Consider the following 15,011-nt stretch of genomic DNA (forward strand, 5'->3'; position numbering starts at 1 on the left):
TTTAAAAAGTAAAAATCAAAATTTCTTCTCCTCTGGCTTATATGTCACATCTTCCATCCAGTTTCCTAGCTGGATGAGAGTGGAAAGTCTACTGGTAGTCAGAGACCAGGGATCTGGTCCCATCTCTTGTCATTCATGTAATCTTGGGTAAATCATATACTCTCTTAGTCATGAAAATTTCTACCCATACTCTGAGCACTTCATATCCCATGTAATTGTCTTTCAAGATTTTAAACCCACAGTGAATACCTTCTTTTTTCTTTTATATTCTTTGATAGTTAAAAAAATATATTTCATCCACTTTTTATAAAGTTAAATAAGAAAATAAAACTTTTCAACTTGTGCAATTAGAATAGTAACTTTACTTTGCCAATAGTAAACACTGTCCTTTCTCTTTAAATTGTATCAAATAACTTGAAGTGAAGATGAGCATTTACATTTTTTTCTTCTCTAGTCAGAAGGATCTAAATGAGTTGGTTCCTCTTTACTAGTCTTGATCCTGAGACAAAGGAGCTAGTAAATAATATAGGCAAATCTTTTGGTGTAATTAACAGTAATGATTGGCTCCATTGTTGAGGGGACAAGGCACATAAAACAAAGTTTGAACTAAGAATAGAGTTTAGGGGCGCCTGGGTGGCTCAGTCGGTTAAGCATCCGACTTCGGCTCAGGTCATGATCTCACGGTCCGTGGGTTAGAGCCCCGCGTTGGGCTCTGTGCTGACAGCTCAGAGCCTGGAGCCTTCTTCAGATTCTGTGTCTCCCTCTCTCTCTGACCCTCCCCCATTCATGCTCTGTCTCTCTCTCTGTCTCAAAAATAAATAAAACATTAAAAAAATTAAAAAAAAAAAGAATAGAGTTTAGAACAACAATAATAATGTAACCATGATAAGAGAAAAAAATTGAATTAAAAATTCTGTTATTTCCCCTTAGTGCCTTGTCATGTATTTGCAGATATAATTTGTGTCCTGTATTTAGTTAACTGGATCAAAAACATGTTTCTGTGTTCCTACGTATGTGGCCATCCTAGCTGGCTGGGTCCTTGTCCTTTGGGAGGACCGGATGGCCCAGCCAGGACCTAGCCTCGGTGGCGAGGATTGGCCAGTGCGGGAGGTGGGTCGAGGGTTCAGACAGGGCAGGAATCTGATTTAATGTGGTCCAAAGTGGGGGCAGCGAAGTGGATTTAGGCCAAGTATACAGGGGGGATCAGAGAGTGCAAGAGCAAAGAGGACAAGGACAAGAGTGATGGAGTCACTGGAACGTGGAACCTGGAGTCAGGGACCGAAGTGAAGAGTGCCTGTGGTGTGAACAGGCCGCTACAGCCAGGAGAGTCCTGGATAAGTGTCCCAACTCCGGGGGGGATTGTCCTTTACAACGTTCTGGTTGGGGCATGCCTTGTCTCCAAGACACGATGTCAAGACTTATTTTACGGACTGTGAGGGATCCCATTGGTAAAAGCTGGTGGTGTTTGCCTATGTGGGGCATGCAGGATGGGGACTTTAAAGCCAGCACAGGCTGATACTTTAACCACTTTTTCCCCCGTTGCCCAGGTTGCAGGCTGCCCTCCAGGCCTCCTGTGTAAGAATTCCTCTGGGTCGTCAGCCACTCTGCCCTTTATACTTCATCTCTTCTGGCTTCGCTCTGGTCTCTCCCCCAAAGAGGGTTTGATATTCAGGGTGTTTTCCTCTCCTTGCCCAGTCCCCTTGTGTGTGTGAGTCGTAGGCGTGGTCTGCCTGGCTTTGTGATTCACTGAGTGATGTATAAGCTCAGGCTCCCGCCCAAGCGTTGGCCTGTGTGTGTGTCTACTGCGGGTGATCATTGAACTCGAGCAGAATGTGCCCATGCGCGGTGAAGACCTCCCTGCCCGGTACCTACCGGGTATGTTAAATTCAGGGGGAAGTGGCCTCATTTTGATCTTGTGTATAGGCTGTGATGTCCAATGGACTTAAAATAGCAATACAGTGATGCCTGTCTTTTAGTCCTTCCCTATGTGTCTAGAGAAGGAAGGTTGATGGACTAGGCTTCCTCCGAGTCCCTCGTACCTGTAACGGTGAGTCAAAGATCCTTGCTTCCCTTTTCAATGGGCCAGCACTCATAATCATTCTCAGGATGGGGTGCACTGCAGTGGCCTGATGATGCAGTGGCTTCCTAGGGCTGGACACCACTGCTGCCACATCTGTGGTCGCCATCAGGCTCACCCAGTTCTCTGGTGCAGGAAAGGGGTGCAGGTCCGGGTGGAACTCACCACCTGCAGGTCGAGAGAGTGCTACCTCATGGGCGCCGGGCAGTATTTCCGTTAGCTTTTGCTGTATAATGACTGCCCCCCTCCCCACTTCAGTCACTTAAAATAACCATTTTAGGTAGCTTCTAATTCCACGTGCGGCTGGCAGTCCTGGGGTCTGTGCAGGGAGTGGATTAATACCCCTGTGCTCTGCCCAAGATACAGATCCTCCCAGAGCAAGCCCACGAGGCACCGGATGCATTGGGAGGGGATCAATTCAACTCTGCATTTGTGAGTTTATGTCCAAGTGTGGGGCCACTTAGACACTGTGGCCTTTTCAAAACATTGAGATACAGCTATTAAAATTTGTTAGTCTCAAGACTGACAGTCTATCCATCAGCCACTGTTTTAAAATGTAGAGTTTATTTTAAAACGAAAATTTTTTTTAAGTTTATTCGTTTTTGAGAGAGAGACAGAGCATGAGCAGGGGAGGGGCAGAGAGAGAGGGAGACACAGAATCAAAAGCAGGCTCCAGGCTCTGAGCTGTCAGCACAGGACTGTCGACACAGGACTCGAGCTCACAAACCGTGAGATCACAACCCGAGCCGAGGTCAGACGCTTAACTGACTGAGCCACCCAGGCGCCCCTAGAGTTTATTTTTTATGCAGGGTCGGTGAGGTCGGCAGATCAGAAGACAATTGCCATTGAAAAGATAGTTTCTAACTTGTAGTTTCTAAGAGGAAGGGGGATGTCATGCCATGCAGGGCCACCCAGGGACGCACTGGTATTGGTCACAGGCAGAGAGAGTAAGGGAACTGTGGGCAAGTGGCTTTATCGCAGCTTTTGTTGGTAGGAGTGTGCAAGGCAGGGTAAGAAGGCTAAGCAGGTTTAGCACTGGGCTGGTTCACACAATTTCAGCAGGCTCAGTGGGTAGGGGCTACCTCTGTTGTGTAATGGCTGGCCCTGGGGTGATTAGGATGGGGGATATTGTCCCAAAGAGTAAGGCACTACTAAAGCATGTGGGTGGTGAGTAGGGGCTATTGCCTCTAGGAATTAGCTAGTGCTGACAGGGGCGGTCTTTCCCTGGTCAGGAAAGCCCGAATGTCAAGCATCAATTTAGAAGCTAGAAAATGTGGTTATTATACCACCTGTGCCTTCTGTGCCGAGGCCCGGTGACCGTGTGGCTCATCCATCTCTGAATGCCCCTAGGAAGTTCTTACTTAGATTTGCCTTCCTACTTCCCTTCCCTTATGGTTCTGAGACTCAGATGGCATCTTGGCAAAAATCGTAGACGTTATACTCTGGAGCGCACGATCCCCCAATCCCTGTCCCTTTGATGATCAGCGAAAGCTGAAGCATCCATGGACCACAAGTCTCCCGACATCTGATCTCAGCCCTCAGTTCACGCTTGGATTTTGGAGCCACTGTTTGAGAGTCAGATCTGTCTGTTTACTACTCCTTATTCATAGACCCAAGGCCCAACAGAGTTTATCAGATTGGGACCAACGGCAATCTGCATTCGATCAGGTTGCTATATGACTGGCTTGCCGGCCGCCATCATTGCAAAAGTGGAAGGGCATGCCTCTTTCGCAAGGACTCTGCTTTTTGTGCTGACAATCTCCTCACTTCCTCTGATGAAATAGAAACTCTGGCTGCTGGTTAGTGCCCGAGGCAGCCAAGCAACGGTCACCGAAAGGGCCCCCCACCGACACATCAGGCAATGGACATCAGCCCTACTTTTGAAATCCACATCTTCCCAAGGTCCAGTGGCATCCAACACACAGTGTTACCAGGGTTAAGCAACACCACTCCCTGGCTACTGGGATGGCTTCTGGAAGTCGATCAGCCTGGTCTGAGCTCCTGGTCTACTCTCAAGCCTTTCTCTTAGCGGCTCCCAGAAGGTGAGGGTGTGCCAAGACTGTCCGTGTACCAAAGGGGAGGCCTGTAGTTCCCAAGTAGATGCAGGCTGTTTCGTAACGGACGCTCAGACAGCAGATGGGAATGTATGTAGTTAAGTCCTTCCCAGGGAGGAACTGGGAGGTGGGCATTTTCCCTTGCTTCCTCTGTGTTAAGCCCAAGCGTAGAGTCATGGGACATGCTCCTACGCCTGTTGAAAAACCGCTTCTTTGTTTGGCTAATAGCCCTTTGGGACTAGTGAATGAATGCAAGCCCTGTTGGTTAGGAGAAGTAGGCGATTTAGGGGCCCATCCCTCAGCTGACGGCTGTAAATGTTGAGGCACTAGCTGTGTGGACCAACTCCTTCCTGAGAGATAACTGGCACTTTGGTTTCACTGCTGGAGTGAACCAGAGGGGAGGTGGGGGATGTGCCCACCGGCCGTTTCGGGGTCTGGGACGGATCCGCGTTCGGCACGTAGATGGGTGCTAACTGGAGGCAGGGTCCTCAAGCAGCAGCTTGTAAAGTGTGCAGTCAAATTCCTTCCAGGGAGAGACTGGACAGTTTGCATGTCTGCATGCCCCCTCCACACCGAGCCCTGTGGATCAGCTGAGTTGAGTGCACGTCTGACTAGTAACTGCTTCTGTTTGCTGTCATCTTGCAGGACTGTGAGTGCAAGCCCCGCTGGTTTTCAGAGCTAGGCGATCTGGGGGCCCATCCCTGGGAGCCGGCCCTAGGAGCTGGGGCACTGGATGTGCTGTCTAAACCTCTGGGTCCTCAGGGAGAGGCTGGGAGAGGCGTTGTTCCCTCCCAGGGCCATAGTCGTGCGCCAGCTGTAGGGTTTATGGCAGGAGCGGTCTCAGCCTTTCCTACTCACTTTGTTTGTTTATATATTTTTAATGTTTATTTATGTATTTATTTTGAGCAAGAAAGGGTGTGAGTGGGGGAGGGGCAGAGAGAGAGGGAGAGAGAGAGAATCCAAGGAGGCTCCACGCTGTCAGTGCAGAGGCGGACGCAGAACTCGAACTCACGAGCCGTGAGATCATGATCTGAGCCGAAATCAAGAGTCCAGTGCTCAGCTGACTGAGCCACCCAGGCGCCCCTCCTGGTCGCTTTGATGTGGGTACTTTCGCAGTGTCCCGATGTATAGGAGCCACTCTGCTGGTCTCTGGATTTCTCTGAGGAAACTGTTCTATGTGGAGTTGTTATTCGGTGTCTTCATGGGAGAAGGGAAATTCAGGAGACTTTTATGGTCCAGACCTAGATAGTTTTCTTTAAATGTTTGTTAACCTCTTTTTTCAAGTCTAGAAATCCCACACATGGTTTTTCTAGCATCATTATCAAATAATCATCTCTTTCTCCTTGTTTACAATACTGTCTATAAAACTATACTACATTTTGTAAACACCGTGATCCGTTTTGCACTATTTTGTTTCCTTAATTTCTATTTATTCTTATACCAGTACCATTAGTTTAATTATAAGGTCTTTGTAATATATTTCAGTGTAAGGCCAATTCTCTCTTACTGGCCTTCTTATAAGGAATTTGTTTTGATATCATTTTTTCCCCAAGTTTTTATTTAAATTCCAGTTAGTTTAACATACAGTATAATATTGGTTTCAGGTGTACATGGTATCTTTTCCTATTTATATGTTAAGATTAATTAGATTATTTTGTTGAGTCCTCAGAACCCTCCCACACCTCAACATAGGTTTTATAGAGAACACAATAAGCCTACAAATTAATTTGAGAATAGCTGGCATCTTTATGTTTAGCTTTTTCCATACAGCAGCATATAATGTATCTTTAAAAAAAATTTTTTTTAACATTTATTCATTTTTGAGAGTGAGAGGCAGAGCATGAGCGGGGGAGGGGTAGAGAGAGAGGGAGACACAGAATCCGAAGCAGGCTCCGGGCTCTGAGCTGTCAGCACAGAGCCCGATGCAGGGCTCGAAGTCACGGACCGCGAGATCATGACGCAGTCAAGTCGGACGCCCAACCGACTGAGTCACCCAGGCACCCCTAATGTATCTTTTATATCTCTGAATTCAGTTAAGTAGTTTCATATACATTTCTCATTAGGATTTTTCTTAGTTATTTGTTGTCTATTACTACTTTTCAATGGAATTTATTAGTTTACCTTCTTAAATGGAAAGTTTTAAACATGCATCCCTTGAACTCATCAGAAGAGGATGTCTTTTAAATTTTTTAACAGGTTTTTTTTTTTATCGGGGGTGTGTTGGGGAATTGGGAGTACAGGCATTCCACTGGTTTTTGTGTGTGAATCTTGTACCTGTTCGTATTGATTCTGACAACTCTTTAACTGATTCCCAGGGGCTTATCATATTTATTTGTTATATATAATATGTTTATACATAAATATATGTAATTGTATTTTATACATAATGTAATATAATAAATACAGTAGGATTATTAATTCACATTTTCCTTTTGTACATATATATACACTTGCCATATCCTATGTAATGATTCTTTCCCAGAAACAAAGAATTGAGTGTACATGTTAAATTAAGGATTTTCAAAATCATTTAGATTTTGAAAACTTGCAATGCAAATAGCTTGGGTAAGGTTTACAGACTTCTACTTTACATGAATAAAAGCATTCTGAAAAGTGGCAGTGCAACCACAGTAGATAATTTTCTGGAAGGCATTCTCCCAAACCAGCGATTGACAGGTAGAATCAGATGTGTGTGGATTGTTGCTGGTCTGGTACTACAATTAAGCTCTTACCTTTTCTTTGCTCTCAAACAGAAAGTTCTGATAAAGGATGTGGTGGCTTCAGGGCCTCTCGGAAACCACACAAGCGGTGCCCTTGCGTTGAATTCTATGTTAAGAAAGGACTGTTGCTGTACTAATGAACCTGTGTTGAGATACTACTAGTTCAGTTCCCGTTACTTCTAATTGGGGCCTCCAGAATTCTCTGAACCTTGCCAGGTCTCTGGCTGGGGCCATGTTAATGTTTCCACTCCAGAGCTTGGCTGCCAATTTTGATTTTTTTCCTGGGTAGGATTTCCTGAATCGTTATGACATAAAAAGTCATTTGCTTTGCCTTTCATAGTAGAAGCTTTCTTTTAAAAAAAAATATTTTGAAGTAATTTCAGTCTTCCAGGAAAATTGCAATTAGTATACAAAGAATTTCCATATATCCTTCACCGAGATTACCCAACCGTTGACGTTTTACACATTCGCATCATCATTCTCTTTCTCTGCTCTGCATGAGTGTATGTGCATGTATGTATGTGTGCACACACATTCTTTTTTAGAACCACATGAGATTAAATTTGCAGATGTGCCGTCTTTTACCCTTAAATTCTTCAATATATATTTCCTAATAACAAGGACATTCTCTTACATAATACTGTATAATTATCAACATCAACACAACTGATGAAAATGTTGCCAATTGTCTTGTTATTGTTGTCTATAGCAAATAAAGAAATGTGTGTGGGGGGGGGCGATCCAGAATCCAATCCAAAATCACACCAGGTATTTATGTCTTCTTAGTGTCCTTGAATCTATTCCTCAGTCTTTGTCTTTCATGACCTTGAATTTGTGAAGACTGTAGGTGAGTTATTTTGTGGACGCTTTCTCCTAATCCTAAATCTTCAACTCATTCCAAAGGTATGACCTTTAACTTGCAATTGAGCTCCTGTTATCTTAATTTTCCTAACCAACCTGAAAACACTCACCTCCTATTTGTGCTTGAAGAGCTCAGATGTACAAGGGCAAAAACGTGGGGAGGGGATTGACATTTGCCGAGCACCTGCATAGTCCCCGTACTGGGCAGTTGATAAACATCCGTTTCATGAGCACATCCATCCTGTAGCACAAATTATGATTATTGCTATTATGCACATTGTGCAAATGAGGAAGCAGATGCTCAGAGATTGTAACCTGCCCAAAGCCACGCAGTTGGACCTAAGATGGTTTAGAGCCCAACTCCTTGATTTTGCCACACACTGTCTGTAAGGGCACTTGATCTACCTTGACCCTTAGCCACACTGGATTCTATATAGACCTTGACTTCTGCAGGGTTTCTGGCCTTCGGTGGAGGTTATTAATTTATTGCCTTTTTCCTGCACTGAAATGTGAGCCAGCTCCTGAGGAACAGAGACCAGAGTTATTGACTTTGTGGTCCTTTGCCTGACTCAAAGCCTGGACTGTAAACGGTTCTTGAATGAAGACATTGGAGCATGTGAAGTCTAAGAGGAATAAGAAACACATCTTGTGGGCTCAACTTAAGTTTTCCATATTCAGGGATGTGACCAGTGCCTGAGCCCTGGAGCTAGATTGTCCCTCTTTCTTTAGGGAAACACTGGCTTTGCTTGGAAGACATGCTCTTCTGATTCCCTTCTGACCTCATTAGCAACTGCTTCTTCATCTGAGTGGATTTATCCTCACCTCTCTGACTCTTACGCATTGGATTGCCCCGAGTCCAGTCCTCGGACTTCTCTCCTCTCTCTGCGTTGACCTACTTGGTATTCTCTCATCTCATGGCTCCAAACAGAGCATGGCTACTTTAAAATTTATATCCTGGCCTGGATCTTTCCTGGACTCCAGGCTTTGGTCTGCCTGCTTATTTTACATCTGTACTTGGATGCCTCATAAGCGTCCTAAACTTAACACGTAGAACTGAAATCCTGGTTTCCCTTCCACCTCAGTAAACAGAAACTCCATCCTTCGTGTTGCTCAGACTCAACACCGTAGATTCATCCTTGATTTTCTTTTTCTCTTGTATCCCACACACAGCACAGCAGAAAATTCTATCATATTTCAGGGGCTGGGATCATGATACCAGGGTTGTTTTTTAAACACCTTTCTCCCTGAAAATCAAATAGACAGCTAGGACTGAATTGTGGCCACTCAAAATTCATCTGTTGAACCCCTCACCCTCCAATGTAGTGGCATTTGGAAAGGAAGCTTTGGGAAATAATTAGATTTAGATGAGATCATGAGAGTAGGGCCTTCATGATGGAACTGATACCTTTATAGAAGAGATACCAGAGGGGCACCTGGGTGGTTCAGTCGATTGAGCTTCCGACCTCAGCTCAGGCCATGATCTCGCAGTCCATGAGTTCGAGCCCCGCATCGGGCTCTGTGCTGACAGCTCGGAGCCTGGAGCTGCTTTCAGATTCTGTGTCTCCCTCTCTCTCTGCCCCTCCCTGACTCATGCTCTGTCTCTCTCTCTCTCTCTCTCTCTGTTAAAAATAAATAAACATTAAATTTTTTTTTAAAAAAGAAGAGATATTAGAGAGCTTGCTCTCTTTCTCTCTGCTCTGTGAGCACACAGCAAGAAGCAGTGTCTGCAAGCCAGGAAGAGAGCTCTCACCAGAATCTAAGCATCCTTACACCCTGATCTCAGATTCTGGACTCCAACGCTGTGAGAAAATAGATTTCTGTTCTGCTGTTTAAACAACCCAGTCTATGGTATTTTGTTATGGCAGATCAGGGTGACTAATCATAGATCAATCAGCATAGTGAATGGAAAAATTACCCATGGAAACCACTTTTGAGAAAACTAGAGGACGGAAAATCCCCACAAATCTCCCCTCAGAGGACAAACACATTCAAATAAAACTTAGACACATTCAGACATATTTAGAATTCAGACCTATTGTCTAAACCCCTACCAGCAGTAGACGGTTGTAGAGCAGGAGTGGTGGAAAATGAGAATTGAGATCCTCAGAAATGTCTAGCGAATAATCTCTTCTATAAATTCACAACATGACACAGAAGGAAAACAACTAGAAATAGAAAATGCATTGAGCAGAATAGGAATCCGGGGCAAGGAATAAAGAAAGTGTGGGGAGGGGAGGGCAGCTCAGGGGAGGTGGATTCCAGAAGGCGCTGTCAACGCGGAGTGCTAACCAGGGCTGGAGGCAGAAAACCTTCCTGAACCAGTCCCCCATCCTTTTAAAAAATTCCATCACCGTTTTTGGACAACCTGGGTCACCTGTCCCACAGACTGCCCCCTTTCTGATTTTGTCTTTTTGCCACCTACATTTCCTGCAAACTAGACATTAGCTCTGAACACTTGATTGGAGGAAAATTCAGTTTTTTGACAGAAATTCTATATTTTCATACTTGATGATTACTGGGTCCTGCATCACTCCAGGAAGGACTTAATGTCTGGTTTTCCCCCTTTGCACAGTGGAAGATTGGTCCACCGGTGACGACTTGATCCTTCGGCCGTGAAGACGTCTACCAACTAACTCATCTGACTGGTGACCGTGAAGTCCAGCCACCTGTTGCCAACACTGCCATGGTCATGACCACCCCCATCTCTCACCTGGAGTGTTGTAACAGACTCCTCACCTGTGACCTGCTTCTTGCTCCCCAGTGGCCTCTTGCCCATGAAGGAGCTGGAGCGATTTGTTTGTTTTTTTTTTTTTTTAATGTTTATTTAGTTTTGAGAGAGAGAAAGCGTGAGCAGGGAGGGGCAGAGAGGGGGGGGGACGGATGATCCAAAGCAGGTTCTGTGCTGGTAGCAGAAAGCCCGATGCGGTAATTGAACTCACGAACCATGATGATCTTGACCAGATCTTAAACGACGCAGCCAAGCGGGAGTGATTCTTTAGAAACCCGGGTTATTATAATAATAACCCCTTCTGTTATTACTCTCTGCTCAGGACTCTCCAGCTTCTTCCTAACTCAGAGTAAGAGCCAATCTTCTGCACTGGAGTCCTGGGTCTCAGGGATCTGGCCCCCACCATTTCCACGGGCCCTGCCCTTCCTCACTCCCTGCCTCCTCCCTGTGTCTCGCATCCACGATGTGCGCGTCCCTGGCCGGCCTTTGCACTTACGGCTGCCTTGTCTGAAATACTCTCCCCCACCCCGGAGAGCTGCCGGCTCCCACCCTTCCTTCTCCCGAATCTTTCCTTAAATGTTCCCCCCCTCAGTGAGGCCTTCCCTGATCGCTCTCCATAAAATTATAACTCTTGCCTTGGTGCCGCCTCTACCTTTTCCCTGCTTTGTCTCCACAGCACATAAAACTCTCTGATGTGATTTTATTTGCCTGCTCATGTATGTATTCTCTGCCTCCTCACTTAATCTGCCTGCAGGTGGGGACTGAACTTGGTCCCACGCCGCTGCCTGGGTGTGGTTGGCACCACTTAAATAACTGATGAAGGGCTGTGCACTCAGGCCTCAGACACCCCTGGCTGAGCCGAACCTGAGTGTACAGCCGAGGAATACTGTACCCGAAGGGTGAATTATAGTATTTTTTTAAATTTCACTTATTTATTTTGAGAGAGAGAGAGAGTGTGTGAGCGGGGGAGAGAGAGAGAGAGAGAGGGAGAGAGAGAATCCCAAGCAGGCTCCGCCTTGTCAGGGTGGCCAGTGCGGGGCTTGAACTCACGAACCCCGTGAGATCATGGCCTGAGCCAAAATCAAGAGTCGGTGGCCTAACACCTGAGCCACGCAGGGGCCCCACCAGTATTTTTATTTTACAGTATCTTTAATGCAAATTTTGACTATACGTAACTTTTGCTTTTTGCATTCACTTTACAACTTAATCCCCTGAGAAGGATTTTTTTTTTATTAAAAAAAATATTTTTTTCTACTGTTCATTTATTCTCGAGGGAGCAACAGAGCGTGAGGGGGGCGGGGCGGACAGAGAGACGAGGAGACACAGAATCCGAAGCACGTTCCAGGTTCTGTCAGTACAGAGCTCGACGTGCAGCTCGAACTCACGAGCGGTGAAATCATGACCTGAGCTGAAGTCGGACGCCCAGCTGACTGAGCCACGCAGGCACCACCACCCCCGCACCCAGTGGGATTTGAGTCCACTATAGAAGGTGGTGTCCATGTGGCCTCTTTCATAAAACAAAAACCCAGCAGCCCGAAGATCTTTAAAGCCACTGACCACAATGAGCAAGCAAGTCCTCGTGTCACTGGCTTCAGGCATCAGATATACCAAAAAGATGTGCCAATTTTAAGAATTCAATCCCCCAAATGTGAAGTTTTCTTGCTTCCAACTCAAAAATACTCTCAGCACGGTGCCACTCACAGGCAAAAACCTGTAAATCTGACTCTAAAAAGCACTGCAAAGTAATACAGGTCTTTAGCTGAAGTTTTCCTCTTCCTTTCTCATGGGGCTGTGGAGGAGGGGGCGATTGCCTTGTCACAAGTTCACCAAGATTTCCTACCACACTCGCGACATCGCCCATTCTGAAAGGAAGGAGTCACCTACCTTCTTGCCTTTCGGCCTCTCCAGGCTCTTCTCCCTCCTTCTCTCTGCCTTGTCCCCAGGCTCCTTTCTTCAACGTGTCCCGTGACATTTCTAAGGTAGATGAGCAGCTTTCCTTGTTTGGTTTTGGTTTTGGTTTTGGTTTAGGTTTTTCCCAGCAAGGACCCCCTTCCCCAGCCAGCACCGCCAAGGGCGGGAGGTACAAATGCGTGTCTTCCCCCCCACCCCCGCCCAGGCGTGGGCTGAGCAGCCTCGTCCGTTCTGGCATTGTCTGCGCCCCTCTGTGGGCTCCCGCTCCTCTGTTATCTTGGCTTCTCAGTTGGGTCTCATCCCCTGACTCCCGTCCCGCAGCCTGCACCACTTGAGTGATCTCTCGAAGAGTGTAGAGGACAGACATCCGAAATGCCTACTTCTCACGATTAAGCATAAACAGGACACGCCTTTGCCAAGCCCACCTAATTGTGGCTGGTTTGTTTAATATCAAAATGCTCTCAGATCTGCATAAGCCACCTGCTTTTTCCTCCAGATCCGCTGAGCCCTGATGCATGAGGCATCGGTAATGCTGTTTCTCTTTACGTCATTAAGGATGGGGATGTGCTAATGTCCATATCAGTTGGAAAGCTTGAATAATTTTTCAAACCTTTCCATCAGGCCGTTTTCTGTATTATTATTCTGGATTAATCTATTTTCGGTAGAGTTTTGCGGTATCATTAAAGTCCGACTCCAACATTTAGATCCCAAATGATAGATTTAATGGCCTTTGTTATCACCCCAATGATGTAGGCCTAATTTTATGGTTCACCTGTTTTTGCTGTTTACTTTCTTGAGCTGCAGCCGAGCTGAAGAAACTGTGTGAAAACAGAGTCTGATTGCCCATGAAAGACAACGCCACTTTATTTTGTAAAAAGAAAACCTGGATTCTCCTAAGTCGGCCCCTGAAAGGGACTCTGCCCGTGGGGATGGTGGAAACGTAAACCCCTCAGCCCCTCATCTTCTCCCAGGTGATGCCTCAGTCACACTGGCTCCAAGGACATGCTCCTGCCCTTGAGTGCTCTAGGTCAGGTGAGGAGCCCTTGTCTCCACAGATTGTAGCACTGTGGACCTAAGATCGAAAACTTTTGTTTATTTACTTTCAACTTGAATTTTCCTGAACACATGATAAAAGGAAAGTCTAAAACGTCTAAAAAGTGTACCCAGCCCCCCAGCCCTCGTTCCCTGAGATAACTAGGGTAACTGATTCATTTTTTTTTAATTTTTAACATTTAAAAAAAAAAAATTTACGTTTGAATGTGAGAGAGTGCAAGTGGGGGAGGGGCAGAGAGAGGGGAACAGAGGATCTGAAGTGGGCTCTGTGCCGGACAGCCGTGAGTTCCATGTGGGGCTCGAACTCACAAACCAAGAGGTCATGACCCGAGCCACAGTCAGACGCTCAACCAACTGAGCCACCCAGCTGCCCCAGGGTAACTGATTTCTTTATAACCGTTCAGAGGCATTCTACACTTAGACAAAGACTGATATGATTCTCCGTTTCCCCTTTTCAGACGTGGTGCCACACTGCACATACTGGCACAAGCGACCCTCTCCTTTGCTCCATCTCGGAAAAGTCTCCAGTGCGCAAGTCCCCGTTCTTTTCCGTTGGCTCCACGATGACCCGTTGTATGGCTGTCCCATAATGTATTTAGCCTCTCTCCTGCCGATAGGCATTTGGGCCATTTCTTATCTTTTTTTTTTGTTCACTCCCAAAGTGCTTCAGTAAAAACAATGAATAACTTCCTTTGCACGTATGTGAAGTATGTAGGACAACTTTCTAGAAGCTGCTGGGTCAGAGAATAGGTGCACCTCGAGTGTAAATACATATTGTCAAATTTACATTAATAGTGTTCCAATTTATACCCCCGCACCCCCCACCCCACACATACAAACAAGGAGTGTATGCACTTAATCAGAGTTTACAAGAGGCCTAGGTTTAACGTAAGGAAATAAACCTGGTGGCCTGAAGTGGGATAATATGGTTTGAGACATGGCTTACCAGTCTTTAGTTTGTGATCCAGTAGAGGAATGCTTTGCTTCCTAGCTCTCAACTCGCTTGCACAGAGCAGGAACTCTCGGGGAGGGGGGTAGTTGTTTTCTGCCCCCCACCCCCACCTGCCTCACATCCTCCCACTTCCCTGAGCCAGAAGGGAACACAGATGCCTCAGGTATTGCAACTCAGGGAATAGGGCACATAGTCTTTTTCCGATTTCTACTGAGCAAGGTCGCCAAACAGATGTGACTGCCAGCTGACCCATGCGCCGGTCCCTGGCACTTGGAGGCTCCTCACCCCGTTCCCTGACCTTGGAATGTGGGTTCCCCTTGCCTTTCCCATTCCCACAGGCTGCTCCATCCAAGGAGGTGGCCTTGAGATGGTGATGTGGTTTTGAAAACACCTTCATGGGACACATGACTGAGTCCAGTTAGAGTCTCTTTACAAACTTAGATTTGGCCGGCAGGTGCAAGGATCCGTTCGTGCTGGTGCTTCAGATAAGCCTCGTACAGAAGTTCCCCTCACTTGTTAAAACTGCTACCTACTGACCTGGAGTGGCCTATCACTTCTTCAGACTCTCCCTGCCCTCTGTGATGGGCACTGGCTTCAAATTTCACCTGGGAAGCTCCTGGAAAGGTTGCAAACAAGCAATGGCCATCCTTCCGAT

General features: G+C 46.2%; 1 long non-coding RNA gene across 1 annotated transcript; it reads left to right on the forward strand.

The window, feature by feature from the left end:
• Window positions 1-1,884: 1,884 nt before the first annotated feature.
• LOC147572093 (uncharacterized) lies at window positions 1,885-14,094 on the forward strand. Its single transcript, XR_015246723.1, has 4 exons — window positions 1,885-2,047; window positions 10,285-10,398; window positions 13,156-13,383; window positions 13,863-14,094. It is a non-coding gene; the product is annotated as an uncharacterized LOC147572093 (long non-coding RNA).
• The last annotated feature ends 917 nt before the right edge of the window (window positions 14,095-15,011 follow it).

Source organism: Puma concolor, chromosome F2, assembly GCF_028749965.1.
Source record: "Puma concolor isolate L17-30 chromosome F2, mPumCon1.1.hap2, whole genome shotgun sequence".
In the NCBI taxonomy this organism is placed as follows: Eukaryota; Metazoa; Chordata; class Mammalia; order Carnivora; family Felidae; genus Puma; species Puma concolor.